General features: G+C 49.3%; 1 long non-coding RNA gene across 2 annotated transcripts; it reads right to left on the bottom strand.

The window, feature by feature from the left end:
* Positions 1–244: 244 nt before the first annotated feature.
* Positions 245–787, bottom strand: LOC119336224. 2 transcript variants are annotated; one of them, XR_005162296.1, is made up of 3 exons: positions 740–787; positions 375–634; positions 245–281 (listed from the first exon to the last, which is right to left on the bottom strand). It is a non-coding gene; the product is annotated as an uncharacterized LOC119336224 (long non-coding RNA). The 2 variants fall into 2 exon arrangements; XR_005162295.1 differs by having other exon boundaries at positions 245–278.
* Between the last annotated feature and the right edge of the window lie 3,335 nt (positions 788–4,122).

The raw sequence follows: 4,122 nt of genomic DNA, 5'->3' as shown, positions 1-4,122 counted from the left end.
AACAAGATTAGTTCCAACACGACCCGTCAGCTCAATCGTGTTTGAACTTGTGGCGGATCTGAAACTAAGCTCAGTCGTGTTGGGGAAAACAATAGATGAGCTACTTATACTTGATAAACAATTAGTGATGCTTAACTACAAAAAGCAGAAGTAACAATATTAGATGGACTGGCATAGTACTGAATGTCAACAACTGAAAAAAGAAACAATGGAGAGAGCATCTTACATCCTCAACAGCAATTTTGAAATGACCAAAACCAGATCCAATATCGTCACTTCTGCTAGTAAGCGAATTCACGTGTTAATTCAATAGAAAACATACAGTCTCTGGAAGACAAAGAGATGTCATGGGTGTTTTGACATTTGAAGCTTACAGTAAGTGAGCTCTACACAAAATGTGAGTCCTCTGGTCCGTGCCCAAGGAAGGCGTTGGTGTACCTCTCCTCAGGATGTCCCTTTTCTGCAGCTGCTTCATTTCTAAGAACTCTGTACATAAAACCTAGAGGACAGCAAGCTCAACCAAATTGACAAAACCGCAGTGCTCAAGGCAAATTCATCGTCAACAAGGGACGGGATCAGCATACTATTTCGTCAGCTGCTTTATCCAGAACATGATGGAGGCTCTCAAGATGCTCTGCATATTGTCAACCATCAAATTGAATATTGTGCAACTGAATCCGTTGGATTAACAGGTTCTTCAACAATTCCATAGAGGGGAACAAGCAGATATAGATCATACCTTCTTAGAAATGAGACTGTTTTCTCTGAATTTGGTCCTAAAATTACATGATGTCGAACACTACAGGCCTGCAAGAAAATTGATGAACTACTTGGTATACAGTGTCTAGTCAAGTGCCTCAAATATTCTAACGGCAAAAGGTCAAAACAAAAGGTTTACCTGATTGAGAAAAAAACTCAAATAGTCAGCAACGTGTCATTGGAACAAAATCCTGCGAGATAGAAATAGAAGTGGAACCACAATAAGAATAAATTAGCTCATGAACAAATCATCAAACAGGATAGGGCGAATACTGTGAAAACAAAGTACAGAGAAGAAAGAAGACCCAGAGAGAGAGGAGCATCTCGGCAAGATTCTGAAGGAGGACTTCTTCACTCATGCTCCTTTAGCTAACGCACTGGCCTGCAGCTGCCGCTGCCAGATTGGGTATGAGGACGACGACGATGTGCAGCGGACGACCACTCCTCCACTCCAGCAGCACGCCACCGCCTGGTCCTCCTCCTCCTCACGCATCTTCCCCCTCCCTCTCCTCGCTCACCTCACGCCACACGACCAGCACGCTGGCATCGATAGGGAGATGGGAGGAGACGACGAGGAGAGGAGAGGAGCCGACGGCCGTGGCCTCCTCCTCCTCACGCGTTTGTCCTCTCCCTCTCCTCGCTCTCCGCACGCCGCGACCCATGCACTCGCACCGACGGGGAGAGGAGAGGGCCCTGCGGCGGCAAGAGGGGATGAGGGTAGCGGGAGGAGGAGGAGGCCAGGAGGTAGGATCCGGCACGGGGCAGAGGAGAGCGGTGGCGGCAGCGGTAGGCGGATCCGGCACGGGGCAGAGGGGAGGGGTGGCGGCGGCAAGGGGGGGCTCGGGGGGACGCGGGTTAGGCCTCTCTCGCGCGGGGGCGGGCGACGGCTAGGGTTTCTCCATTGCAGCTGGTGAGTTTTATACACCTGTACTTGCCTATACGTGAAATTACTAAAACGCCCTTGGCGGGGCACGAAATTTACAAGCGGTGGCAACAGCGATTTATGGGGCGACGTGGCTAGCTTGGTCCTGCCTAGGAGTTCTTGAGGGTTTATATGTTCGCAGCTGGTGAGTTTTATACACCTGTACTTGCATGTACGTGAAATTACTAAAACGCCCTTGGCGGGGCACGAAATTTACAAGTGGTGGCAGCAGCGATTTATGGGGCGACGTGGCTAGCTTGGTCCTGCCTAGGAGTTCTTGAGGGTTTATATGTTCGCAGCTGGTGAGTTTTATACACCTGTACTTGCATGTACGTGAAATTACTAAAACGCCCTTGGCGGGGCACGAAATTTACAAGCGGTGGTAGCAGCGATTTATGGGGTGACGTGGCTAGCTTGGTCCTGCCTAGGAGTTCTTGAGGGTTTATATGTTCAATGGCAGCAGCGATTTATGGGGCGACGTGGCTAGCTTGGTCCTGCCTAGGAGTTCTTGAGGGTTGGATCTGAAACTAAGCTCAATCGTGTTGGAGAAAGCAATAGATGAGCTACTTATACTTGATAAACAATTAGTGCTGCTTAACTACAGAAAGCAGAAGTAACAATATTAGATGGACTGACATAGTACTGAATGTCAACAACTGAAAAAAGAAACAATGGAGAGAGAATCTTACATCCTCAACAGCAATTCCGAAATGACCGAAACCAGATCCAATATCGTCACTTCTGCTACTAAGAGAATTCACGTGTTAATTCAATAGAAAACATACAGTCTCTGGAAGACAAAGAGATGTCATGGGTGTTTTGATATTTGAAGCTTACAGTAAGTGAGCTCTACACAAAATGTGAGTCCTCTGGTCCGTGCCCAAGGAAGGCGTTGGTGTACCTCTCCTCAGGATGTCCCTTTTCTGTAGCTGCTTCATTTCTAAGAACTCTGTACATAAAACCTAGAGGACAGCAAGCTCAACCAAATTGACAAAACCGCAGTGCTCAAGGCAAATTCATCGTCAACAAGGGATGGGATCAGCATACTATTTCGTCAGCTGCTTTATCCAGAACATGATGGAGGCTCTCAAGATGCTCTGCATATTGTCAACCATCAAATTGAATATTGTGCAACTGAATCCGTTGGATTAACAGGTTCTTCAACAATTCCATAGAGGCGAACAAGCAGATATAGATCATACCTTCTTAGAAATGAGACTGTTTTCTCTGAATTTGGTCCTAAAATTACGTGATGTCGGACACTACAGGCCTGCAAGAAAATTGATGAACTACTTGGTATACAGTGTCTAGTCAAGTGCCTCAAATATTCTAATGGCAAAAGGTCAAAACAAAAGGTTTACCTGATTGAGCAAAAAACTCAAATAGTCAGCAACGTGTCATTGGAACAAAATCCTGCGAGATAGAAATAGAAGTGGAACCACAATAAGAATAAATTAGCTCATGAACAAATCATCAAACAGGATAGGGCGAATACTGTGAAAACAAAGTACAGAGAAGAAAGAAGACCCAAAGAGAGAGGAGCATCTCGGCAAGATTCTGAAGGAGGACTTCTTCACTCATGCTCCTTTAGCTAACGCACTGGCCTGCAGCTGCCGCTGCCAGATTGGGTATGAGGACGACGACGACGTGCAGCGGACGACCACTCCTCCACTCCAGTAGCACGCCACCGCCTGGTCCTCCTCCTCCTCATGCATCTTCCCCCTCCCTCTCCTCGCTCACCTCATGCCACACGACCAGCGCGCTGGCGCCGACGGGGAGAGGGGAGCAGACGACGAGGAGAGGAGAGGAGCCGATGGCCGTGGCCTCCTCCTCCTCACGCATCTGTCCTCTCCCTCTCCTCGCTCTCCGCATGCCACGACCCACGCACTCGCACCGACGGGGAGAGGACAGGGCCCGGCGGCGGCAAGAGGGGATGAGGGTAGCGGGAGTAGGAGGAGGCCAGGAGGTAGGATCCGGCACGGGGCAGAGGAGAGCGGTGGCGGCAACGGTAGGCGGATCCGGCACGGGGCAGAGGGGAGGGGTGGCGGCGGCAAGGGGGTCTCGGGGGGACGAGGGTTAGGCCGCTCTCGCGCGGGGGCGGGCGACGGCTAGGGTTTCTCCATTGCAGCTGCTGAGTTTTATACACCTGTACTTGCCTGTATGTGAAATTACTAAAACGCCCTTGGCAGGGCACGAAATTTACAAGCGGTGGCAGCAGTGATTTATGGGGCGATGTGGCTAGCTTGGTCCTACCTAGGAGTTCTTGAGGGTTTATATGTTCGCAGCTGGTGAGTTTTATACATCTGTACTTGCATGTACGTGAAATTACTAAAACACCCTTGGCGGGGCACGAAATTTACAAGCGGTGGCAGCAGCGATTTATGGGGCGACGTGGCTAGCTTGGTTGCAGCTGGTGAGTTTTATACACCTGTACTTGTATG

This window comes from Triticum dicoccoides, chromosome 7B, assembly GCF_002162155.2.
Source record: "Triticum dicoccoides isolate Atlit2015 ecotype Zavitan chromosome 7B, WEW_v2.0, whole genome shotgun sequence".
Taxonomy (NCBI): domain Eukaryota; kingdom Viridiplantae; phylum Streptophyta; class Magnoliopsida; order Poales; family Poaceae; genus Triticum; species Triticum dicoccoides.
The sequence above is the reverse complement of the archived record's forward strand: the minus strand, read 5'-3'. Positions and strand labels throughout refer to the sequence as shown.